Genomic DNA, 12,936 nt, shown 5'->3' on the forward strand with positions numbered 1-12,936 from the left:
CGTTTGTGGTTCCTTATAAATTTTGGGATTGTTTGTTCTAGTTCTATGGAAAATGTCATGTTAAGACATGGTTAAGTTTATGGTTGGTTGAGTTTATTCCTAGGTATTTTTTATGTGATTTTAAATGGGAGTTTTAAAAATTTTCTTTCTGAAATTTTGTTATTAATGTATAGAAATACAACAGATTTCTATATATTAATCTTGTATCCTGCAACCTTGCTGAATTCATTTATTATTTCTAATGGTTCTAATTGGGTGGAGACTTCAGGATTCTCTATATAGAGTATCCTGTCATCTGCAAATAGTGACAGTTGTACCTCTTCACATCCAAATTTGGATACCATATATTTCTTATCTGATTGCTGTGGCTAGGGCTACATTAATAGAAGTTGTGAGAGTGGGCATCCTTGTCTTGTTCCTTAATTTAGCAGGAAGGCTTTCAGCTTTTCACTGTTGAATGTTATGTTAGCTGTGGGTTTGTCATAAATGGCTTTTATTATGTTGAGATATGTTCCCCGTATATCCAGTTTGGTGAGAGTTTTTAATCATGAATGGATGATGAATTTCGTCAAATGCTTTTTCTGTATCTATTGAGATGATCATGTAATTTTTATCCTTCCTTTTGTTAATGTGGTGTTTCACATTGATTGATTTGCGAATGTTGAACCATACTTTTGACCAGGGAATTATTCCAACTTGATCATGGTATAGCATGCTTTTTATGTATTTTTGGATTTGGTTTCATAATATTCTGTTGAGGATTTTTGCATCTATATTCATGAAAGATATCAGCCTATAATTTTCTTTTGTTGTGATCTCTTTGTCTGGTTTTAGTATCATGGTGATGGTGGCCTCGTAGAATGACTTTGGGATTGTTCCCTCCTCTTCAAATTTCTGGAATAGTTTGAGAAGAGAAGGTGTTAGTTCTCCTTTATATGTTTGATAGAATTCTCCTGTGAAGCCCTCTGGTCAGGACCTTTGTTTGCTGGGAGGTTTTTTTTTTTGTTTTTTTTTTGTTTTTTTTTTAATGATGTCAATTTCACTTTCAGTGATCTGTCTGTTCAAGTTGTCTGTTTCTTCTTGCCTCAGTCTTGGCAGGCTGTATATTTCTAGAAATTTGTCCATTTTTTCTAGGTCATCCGATTTGTTGGCATGTAACTGTTCATGGTATTCTCATGACTTTTTATATCTGGGTGGTATCGGTTGTTATTTCTCCTCATTTTCTATTTTGTTTCTTTGGGTCCTTTCTCTTTTATTCTTGGTGAACGTGGCTAGAGTTTATCAATTTTGTTTGTCTTTTCAAAAAACCAGCTCTTGGTTTCACTGATCTTTTTTATTTTTAAAAATTTTTTCCCTTATCTCAAACCCTTATTTTAAATATCTTTCTATTTGAATTACCTAGTGTGATTTCTGTTTTCTTTAATGATCCTGATACATAACATACATACTTACACATAAAAATGATCTAATTAGCTCTAGTCAGTTTGATAGCTAATTACTGTTATTTTATTATAATTGATAGTCATAAATGAAAACATACAATTAAGATTTTTTAATCTTTGAAGGTTTTAATCTATATTGATAATTTCTCTTGCTTCACATTAGACTCATGGAGTCTCAAATGTTATTATATTTTGTTGATACGTTTCTCACCTGAAAGAAATCTTTGGCAGGAATAAGGTAGTTAAGCAGATTCTGGGATGTGTTTACATAAAGTTAGAGTAGCTCAATCTAGAATTCTCCCCACAACTTCTCAATTCCCACATCACCCTTCACTTCTGACAGAATCACCTCTCAGGGTGACAATTCATGACTAAAATCAACTTTAGGTCCTAAATATCCCCTTAGCCAAAAAGCTAGTTTAATGCTGAGTACATATTATGTATTTTTTAGTTATTCTTTTTACTATTGAGTTTTATAGTTTTACAAGTGAAAGTGCATAACTAAATGTGGCATATAGAACATTTACAAGTGACTAGAGTAATTTTATTTATTTATTTATTTATTTATGTATTTATTTATACTGAGATATAGTTGACATATAATGATGTATTAGTTTCAATTGTACACTATAATAACTAGATATTTGTATGTATTGAAAAATGATCACAATAATATAGTCAATATCCATCACCTCACATAGTTATACATTTCTTTCTTGTGATGAGAACTCTTAAGATTTACTCTCTTAGAAACTTTCAAATATGCAGTACACTATTACTAATAATAGTCACCATGCCGTACATTATATCCCCAGGACTTATTTATTTTATAACTGGAAGTTTGTACCTTTTGGCCACCAGAAGTACTTTTTATAGTGTGATAGAGAAGCATACCTCTTCTGAGACCCATGAAATCCACATGCAGATTCCTAAATTTTCTCCTATTCTTTAGGACTCCATATTTGTCACACAGCTTTGTTTTTTTTCTTTTTCACTTTTTATTTTATACTGGAGTATAATTGACTAACAATGTTGTGATAGTTTCAGGTGTACAGCAAAGTGACTCAGCCATACATACACATATATCCATTCTCCTTCAAATTCCCTTCCCATCTAGGTCGCTACATAACATTGAACAGGTTTCCCTGAGATACACAGTAAGTCCCTGTTGGTCATCCACCCCGAATGTCACACAGTTTTTATGTAACTAATGCTATAGAGACAGTATTTCAAAACTTTACCCTCAATGCAAATATTTACATGAACAAATATTCAGTATACATCTCCAATTAAACTGTAATTTATCTACCCTTGCAGACTGAGAGGTCTGATTATGTATATTCAGAAACTTTCAGTTCTCAAGTACTTAACCAGCCTGCATTGAGACAGGCTATCTCACCCCAACAGACACATGAAATGAAGGCTGTTCAGAGAAAGACCATCTTGTGGTACTGAATATGAAATATGCTGTTTGAAAGGGTGAAGCATGACCGCTTAGCTATTTCTTTTAAGCTCCATATCCCCCTACAAAAGGCTATTCTTCGGCCCTATCGTTCAATTCACATCAATATAATGCAAATCTTTGATGTCTAAAGCTGGTTTAAATACAAGCACAGAAACATGAAGCTTGTATCACTGTATGTGTATGCTGCAGTGGTCAAACAATAAATTTATGTCTTGAATAGGGATCCACAAATTTAATAGAGACATCTTACTTAGCACGTCTAGAGTATAATTCATACGAAAATCTGAACGCTTTATATCAAAATTTCTAGAAGAAAAAAATGTTAAATGAAGAGTTTGTAATAACAAGAAAGGTTTTTTGTTTATGTGGCTTTACATTACATTTAATTAAATATCACCCTTGTTGAAAAGGACAGAAAAGAACATACAATTGAGTTTTACCAGTGTGTTTAAGTTATTATTAAGGGTGCATCACATTTTAGTATCTCTTAGCCAGTAATTGTTCTTGAAAAATGAATACAGCAGAGGAAAGCATTGTGGTGAATAGTTCACATTTCACTGTTCCATATAGAGAAGTCTTAGACCTCATATAAGAAATAGAAACATGGGTTGCTTTTGGGAAAGAAAAAAAAGGAGTTAAAAAATAAAGTTAGATTTAGGGTTAGGGATTACCAGCTAGTCATTAGCAGAGATTGTGTGTTAGATTATTACAAGTCTTGCATATTTTCTCACCATCACCTGTACCACAAAGTAGCTCTAATTGGTTATCTTAAAAAATATGAGATCCAAATTTCTCAGGAGAACCAGTCAAGAAAAAGGCCATGGAGCTGGGCAATCTTGTTACCTCTACTAGAGAAGTAATTACATGGTTATAACTTACTGATGGCAAATAACAGAATGCTTATTTTTTAACCTAAACAGAAGTTCAGAAGCAATCCAGTTAAGTTTATTCATTTTTCTTTATATTATTAAAAACATAAACATAAACGCATGGTAAAAAAAACAAAACAAAGATACACCCATACACGTGCATATATATATTATATTTATATACATACAGAGAGAAAGAGAGAATTCTTGTATTCTTGAGGCTCCTTTAGGTGAAATAAGTGCCCAAGGACATATTGCTAATTAGCAGAAGGGCAAAAACTAGAAACCAGGCCTCCTGATTCCTACACTAATGATACTTTGTATAAGAAACAGTTTAGATGCAAAAATTTATTGAATACAATAAAAATTAATCAAAATTAACAATTTTTTCTTTCTTCTTAAGAACAGTGTTTTATACTACAGGGAGACTATATTTAAAAAGTCTAAATTCAACTTTTTGCAGACATACATAGATCCTACCAAGCCATTGCAGGATACAAACATATTTATACCAGTTTTCCAATATGTGGTTTGCAAGCCATCAGTGGGTAGTGAGACCAATATGGTAGATCATGAAGACATTTTTTATACAATAGAATAGACTGAAAAATAGGGTGTATCACTCATGGTAAGGGTAAGTAAAGTTTTATACAAGTTTTGTTTAACTTTTATTTAAGTTACAGTATAACTTTATATTTATAACTATTTAAGTAGAAATGTGTACATGTGGTTGCAAATGTAAAATATATTTTTGTCTCAGTCACAGTAATAAAAAAAAAAGAACATGTTTTCAGACCACTGGTTGTAGAAATTCCCCAAGAAATGTATCCTGTGTGAGACAGAAAAAAGACAAGGAAACAAAGATGTGAAGTCTTATTGCAAGAAATATGGTGATGACAAAAATACAGTATGTTTTCATTAAAAATTTCTTTGGAAATGGAAAGACAGGCTATTTTGTTAATTAAATGCATTCCGGTGCACCATCTCGAAGAGCTTTACTTTATGTGGATAGTTTGTGTTATAGAGACAAGAGCCATGTCTCTGTCTCTCTTTTGTCCCCACCTCTGCCCTTCTGGAGTTCACAATTCACAGCTTGCCTTCATCATCCTCAAGCTGAGCCAAAAAGAAATTAAAAAAAAAAAAAAAAGAGTGTATGAAAAAAATACCACCACCACCACCAAGTCCTCATTGGTTCCTGAAGATAGTGTCAACAATGAAATTTTCCTGGCATTTCCTCACCCTGGTGTTGAAGAGTAGGAAGATTTTATTGCATTTGAATCATAGTTACAAGCAAATTCATTAACAGTAGCTTTTCAAATAGGTGAAATGGATCTGAACTGAAATACAGGTGAACACTGGCTCCACCCTTCCTTGGTACAAATGCCAGCCCTTCCTCAGCCTACTGATATCCCTCTTTTCCTTTTTACACTGAGGAGTACGTGATTAAAAGAGGACCTGGGTGCATTGATGCAGCCCCTCCAGGAACGCTGCAGTTGGTACGCAATAATGACTAACTGTCTTCAATCAAGCAGTAGTGTACAAAGGGTTGAAAAAAAATCAAAATTTGGGTTTAAAACTTCTGACCATCAATAACATAGTAATAGTAAAACTAACCTGCCAAATAATATTTTAGGCATAAATACAATATATGATGGAGTAAATTTTTTACGTATGCAAAGTGATGGCATTTCCACAAGTTCTAGTTAAGCTGTTTACAGCTAAGTTATATTTAAGTGTAAGTAGCAAGCAGCCTAGGGTTGCATTTGTAGGCAGTCTGCTGATCTCAGTAATGAATCCTGGATTGGTTGAAGTTGCAAACTGCAAATCCTGATCACCAGTTCTCAGAAGCAAAAGTCAAATTCAGATTTCAAGTTCTGAGCTAGCATACAGTTCTCTTTTGAATTAGTAAAGTATTATAGGTCAAGCTACCTCCCAAATTTAGCCTTCTAATTCCAGGCATCAAATAGACTGTAACTTGAGGATTGTAGAAATTATAACATGGTTTGGATGGTGATCACACATAAAAAATGAGTTAATTTCAGAGACATACTTTTAGTGTACAAGACATAGGAAATGAAACCTCTTTCTGAAAATAGCTTCGAGATTTATCTGTGATCACTTTTCTGAGCGCCTTTTCTATATTGAAATTGAACTTCCTAATTTTCTCTCCTGAAGGAAAAAAAAAATGGTGTGTCAGGTTTTATGATGCCATTAAGAGACTGTGATTGCTAGAGGTGCGATGACATGACTTGTCACGTCTGTGACAATAAAGACTGACCCTTGGAGATTATGTTTCTAAGCGTGGCCTTATCTACACATACAGAGTGAAAATAGAATTGAGACAATGTAACTTGATGAATCAATCTAAAGAACATGTTCGCTAATTGAATCAAAGGCAGCTTCAGTTTTTCCAGAGAATGTCTAAATTCTCCAATTTCTTATTATATTTATAACTGGAGCCTGTGGACATTAGCCAAAAATATTACTTCTTAAATGTACTATTATTCCTTAAATCTCGACAGAAAATAATGTCTGAGTCAGAGAATCATTTAATAATAGTTGCCACACATTCAACAATTTCTGTAAATCAGGAAATGCTCACCAGCCTCTACCATAAACTCTCTTACTTAATTATCTAAACAACACATAAGGTCCATACGATGAAATAATACTGATACACAAAACGAGGGTAAATTCTAAAAGCATTCTACTGAGTGAAGGAAGCCAGATACAGAAGAGGATGTGATGTATGATTGCTTTTATTCATGAAATCTTAAAAGTTAAAACTATAGTGACAGGACACAGGAGGCAGATCTGAGTTTGTCAGGGGCTGGTCTTCAGGGCAGGAGTGACTGCCAGGTGGCCCAAGGGAATTTTCTAGAGTGATGCAAATGTTCTAAATCACACTCATGCTGGTGCTTATACGACTGTATACATTTGTCAAAGGTCCTCACAAAAAACTGAATTTGATTGAATGAAAAGTATAATCCTAACAGAGTTGATGTTTGAAAACTGAAAAAAACATTACCTGAGGTAAAGGCTGTGTATCTATTTTGTTCTTGTTGTTTTTACAGGGAGAAACTGAGGCTGAAGTTGAGTAAATTGAAGTTGCACAAGGTCACACAGTCAGTGAACTAGACCCACTTCTGTCCGGCCCTGAGATGAGGAGCTCCAGGGAGGCAGGTAGGACATTGTGACACCCGTGTGATATCGCCAGCGTCTGCGGATGTGTCTTGTCTGGACGGGACATTCAACACATGTATCCAATATACACATTAATGAGTGCCTGCAAGCCCCAGTGTGGTCCCCTCTACTGCACAATCTTGCCTCATGGTACATTTTCTCTCCTCACAGTCTTCTGTTTATTCAGGAGAATCTGAACTGAAAAATCAGAAGCTCCTCAAATGGCAGAGATGGTATAGAAACATATTCAATCTCTCTGTACTATTAAGCTACAAATTACAATCTTTACCTTTCGCATCAAAAGCCATTTTTTCGGGGGGGATTAGAAGTATAAATTTTTCTTGTCGGTGTTGAAATTCTAGGGCTCGTTACTTGCATAAACATCCTTCACTGCCTTAATGCAATCCTGAATAAGAATATTGGAAGTGTATATTACTGTTTTCTTTTTAAGTTGCTGTATCTGGGCCTTTTCTCTCTACAGTTCCTTTTAATGAGTTTCAAATAAGATTTCTACATCTTGAAAGTGGTGCAGATATTCAGTGCTTGTTCAAGAGGCCTAGCCTTGACTTGCCTGGTGTTCATTCTGTTTATAAATGGCCTTGTATCCTACCACATACTCTCCAAGTATACCCGTTTTTTTTTCTTTCTCAGATTTCAAATACCACAATCTCCCCTTGCATCTGGAACACCCGTGTTTATTGGAGAGGGTTGCTTATAAACAATTTAAATGTGGTCAAAATCCATGCCAGCTGCTTCAGCTTGCTCCTCCATATTCAGGATAATTACATCTGCAAATTACAAGGAAACAAGGTCTCTCTCTTTTCCCTTACTCTGTGTCTCCGTCTTTTCAAAGACTTCCAGACTCACTGCCTATTTCAGATTGATAAGTATAATTTAAAGAATGGTCTTTCTTCTTTCCTACCAAAACAGACAAACAAAAAGCACTTTGAAAAGCTTCAATGGAGGTATAGATTGCCTCTGTATAAAATTCATCCAAGATTCTATTAAAAAATAGCAAACAGATTCAGACATTAAAAAAAGTATGTGGGTTTGGATTAGAAACATTTCTTTATAAGAATCATAAGTCTCTTGCTATCCATTAGCTAGAAATACGACCAAATGATGCATTGTATTAGCATTTAATGGAAGGAAGCAAAATCGTCAAAGCAATACCAAGGGCAGTAGCAGGACAATCATGTGTACACAAGTGAGGAAAACTCACTTCATCCCAATTATTTTCAAACATTCATCTAGTCACTCCATGCCTTGCAGGGAGTGTATAATATGTACACAGAATCCAAGAAGAAAGAGAATGTATTATTGCATTTACAAGCTTGGTCAAACTATTGAAGGTAATAAATTCCCTTAAAAAAGGAATTAAGGATGCTTTTCCTTTAAGCACTTGACTTACAGGCTTCAGATGAATCGGTACATATGCATCAATATCATAAATACTACACCTTTCACTGACAGCGATTAGAAGTTGTTTCCACTTCAGTAGATAGACTGCATTATTTTCATAACTAAATAGAAAATGCTTATAAGGAAACCGAGATTGGTATATTAACTAAAAAATGCTCTTTTTAGGAGTCTGAAAATGATAATGTACCAGTATTCTTGGTGACAGAATAGATACATTTTAAATGTATCTATACTGACCTATTTTTAGGTACTTCAGTGTAAACTACAAAGGAAAATGTACCTAGAAACTTCCTGAAGGGATTTGGGTCAGGGTTGACAGATTTGGCAAACAAAAATGTAGAACATTCAGTTACATTTCAATTTCAGGTAAATTACAAATAACTTTTTACTGTAAGTATGTCCTATGAAATATTTGAAACACACTAAAAAATTATTTATTGTTTGTCTGAAATTGAAATTTAACTAGATGTCTTGTATTTTATCTGGCAATCCTAATTTTGGTATAAAACTGGTATAAAAACAACTGAGTTACTCCACAAGTACTAAAGTGACTCCAAAATTAATATTATACAAAGTAATCTTGAAGTTTGTTGTCAGTCTTTAGAAGATGGCTAGTGTTGGGGGCCTGATCATGAAGCTTTCATTTGTCAGTAAAATTTTGTCAATGAAAAAAAATTTCATTTTTTCATTGAATAGCAAGAAAAATAAAGATAATGGATCACGTTTATAATAAAGGTAAAAAATGTGATTAAATAAATGAGCATTAGAAGAGATGTTATTTCCACTATTTTTATTTTTTAAATTAATTTTTATTGGAGTATAGTTGATCTACAGTGCTGTTAGTTTCTGCTGTACAGCAAAGTGAATCAGTTATACATATACATATATCCACTCTCTTTTAGATTCTGTTCCCATATAGGTGATTACAGGGTATTGAGTAGAGTTCCTTGTGCTGTTCAATAGGTTCTTATTAGTTACCTATTTTATATATAGCAGTGGGTATATGTCAATTCCAATCTCCCAATTTATCCCTCCCCCACCTTTCCCCCTTGGTAACCATAAGTTTGTTTTCTACATCTGTGACTCTATTTCTGTTTTGTAAATAGGTTCATTTGTATCATTTTTTTTAGATTCTGCATATAAGTGATATCGTGATATTGTCTTTCTCTGACTTACTTCACTTAGTATGATAACCTCCAGGTCCATCCATGTTGCCGCAAATGGCGTTATTTCACTCTTTTTTATGACTGAGTAATATTCCATTGTATGTATGTACCACATCTTCTTTATCCATTCCTCTGTTGATGGACATTTAGGTTGCTTCTATGTCCTGGCTACTGTAAATAGTGCTGCAATGAACACCAGAGTGCATGTATCTTTTTGAATTATGGTTTTCTCCAGATATGCCCAGGAGTGGGATTGCTGGATCATGTGGTAGTTCTATTTTTAGTTTTTTAAGGAACCTCCATACTATTCTCCATGGTGGCTGTACCAATTTACATTCCCACTAACAGTGCAGGAGGGTTCCCTTTTCTCCACACCCTCTCCAGCATTTGTTTGTAGATTTTTTGATCATGGCCATTCTGACTGGTGTGAGGTGATACCTCATTGTAGTTTTGATTTGCATTTCTCTAATAATTAGCAATGTTGAGCATCTTTTCATGAGCCTCTTGGCCATCCGTATGTCTTCTTTGGAGAAATGTCTATTTAGATCTTCTGCCCATTTTTTGATTGGGTTGTTTGTTTTTCTGATATTGAGCTGCATGAACTGTTTGTGTATTTTGTAGATTAATCCCTTGTCGGTTGCTTCATTTGCAAATATTTTCTCCCATTCTGTGGGTTGTCTTTTAGTTTTGTTTATTCTGCTATTGTTTTTAAAATATGCTTAGTTGATGAAGTAAAAGAGGACATCACAATATTAGTCATTCTTTTTAAGGTCTGTAAAATCCAAAATTTTGGTAGTACTGGATTCTAGTGTTGTTCTTTCATCATCTGAATTCCTATTATTTTTATCTGATTAGTATTAAAGTAAGGAAACTGTGTTTTACTTTTATATAACTGGTTTTCCTTCTGTTAACTCATGCTCACATGATTATAGCTCTTTTTTTTTTTTTTTTTAGCTATTTTTTTTGCATTGGTCCAATCACCACCATGCCAAAGTTAGGAGAACTACTCTCCTATTTGTCATAAAATCTGCTCAAGAAAAAAAAAAAAAAAAAATGGCTTGCACTCTCAACTTGCTACTGATATATTGCACAGCTTGACTTGGACCACTTATGTCCTTTATAGCTGCCATCTTAGTCCACTTTTCTGTCTCCTGTACATCTGTAACAGCCTCTTTAATTGATTCCTCTCCTTTCCCTCCTGTCCCACTTTAATTTACTTTACACAAAGTAGCTCTGTGATATTTAAAAAATAAAATCGGATAGTATCCCTTCCTTATGCAAAACCCTAGTGTGTCTTCCCATCTCCCTTAGAATAAAAGCCCAATTCACGACCAAGCCCTAATGATTTGATTACTTAAAAATAGTACCTCTCCAGCTGTATTTCTACCACAACCTCCCCACCCCATCTCTTGTTTCTCAAACATGCCCCTAGTTCATCCTCTTGTAGGGCAGTGCTTTTGTATTTCTTTGCTGTGGAACTTCTTTCCTTCAGATAGTTGCATTACTCACTTTTTCATGTCATTGAGGTCCAGGCTCTAATATCACTGCTTCAGTGTGTATAATAAGCCATTACCTAGCCCCATCCCCCATATATATACTTTGCTTTTTTCTCCGTAGCTTTCTTTATTTTTCTTCACTCTACTTCAAAATACCCAAAACTGTTTAGTTATTTATTATATAACTATATATTAGAAAATAAGAGCCACACATACACGAAAAAAATCCTTGCCTCTCTTGTTCCTTGCTTTAGCCCCGTTACCCAGCACCTAATAGTTGCTTAATAAATATTGATGGAATGACTAAACAATGAATGAACATCCCTTGGCATAGGGACCTGGCCTAAGTCTCTTAAAAGCTGGATCAGAAGAAAATTTTAGTAAAATAACTTTAGATATATTGAAATTCTCCTTTCCCTATGATCTCAAACTGTGTCTTATCCTTTCCTTTCCGAAAGAATTTTGGTGTCTCTTGAGAACACTGACCTAGAGGTTAAGAAGCATCCATTGCATAGAGTTATTTGCTCCAGGGGTTAAAGGGATATTCTTGCTACTTATCCTACTAGCCTGTCATATCTTACCAAACCAAATAGGAAATTACAGGAGACGTACAGCAAAGGTCCTTATTCTGAAACTCTTACTATAAAATGAAATAAAATATGAAATAAAATGAAAACCTTCTCATCTGTAAGCCACAATAATTGTTCTTCCAACTAGTTAACAGGAATTTCATAAAGATCCTTAAGTATTTTTTCCAACTGGAGCCAAAATACAGTCCTAAAGATAGAAATCTCGTAAGATCTTTTTGTCTAAGGGTTTCCTGCACCAAATAATCCAAAGAGATCATGGCATTACTGAATAATTTGAAGGAGAGTGTTTATACTTACTAGAGATAAACATGCTGGAAAAAGTTAAGGCTGAAGTGGTGTTCTAAGGTGTTGGTCATAAATAACATGAAAACATCAATAGAATATGCCTAGCATGTAGTAGTTGCTCCATAAATATCTGTTAAATTATTCATTTATTCTTTTATTTATTCAAGTCTTTAAAGCAATTGAAAAGCTGTTGTTTACTAAAAATAGTCTGGAAACTCACAGACATTTTTTTCCCCACAAAATCCAAATGTCTATTTTAATTCTTCATTATTTTCTACTTAATAGATGGCTTCTTCCCTGAAATTGTCTCTTTATATGTTAGTCTGATACTGCACAAAACTGAATTCCATTTCAACGTTTACAGTTTTTTTCCTATGCTATCTCTTTTGATTTCTTCTCTTCTTCCTACTGGCCCATATGTCTAAGTTTCTCCATGATTCTGTATTTACCAATGACCTTTTAAGTTCACTCCTTCGGAGAATTCATAAATTTTCATAGCTCTAAATATTTCCTCTATGCTGTTGACCCAAATAGCATTTCCAGCCCTCGCTGTTCAATGAAGCTCCAGCCTCAAGGCTTAGAATGCCTAGTGCCAAATTTCTGACTCCAAAGAAAAACGTTTTTCAAGAATTCACGACTCCAGTCTGTAAGTCATATTTAGAGAGAGACACTTAGAATTTACACCTGTTTCTCCAGGTGCTTTTCCCAGGGTGCCTCAGTATGAATGCTCTCCCACTGAGGTAACTAATTTATAATTACTTCCCTCTTCTCCATGTCTGTATCTGTAGCATCATACAGCTATTTTCTCTTCTCAGAATGCCTCCTACTCTTCATTAAATATCCAAAACCAGGAAAAAGCAGTAGAAGAGATGACTTGATGGTTAAGTCAGGGGGGGGAAGAAAAATAGGAGAATCTAATTTGGTTCTAACTGGATGACCCACGAAAGTAATTTCTCCCTAGGCTTCAGTCTCAACAACATAGGATGTTAATTCAGTGGTTCTGTTCAGTCTCATTAGC

This window comes from Balaenoptera musculus, chromosome 5, assembly GCF_009873245.2.
Source record: "Balaenoptera musculus isolate JJ_BM4_2016_0621 chromosome 5, mBalMus1.pri.v3, whole genome shotgun sequence".
NCBI lineage: Eukaryota > Metazoa > Chordata > Mammalia > Artiodactyla > Balaenopteridae > Balaenoptera > Balaenoptera musculus.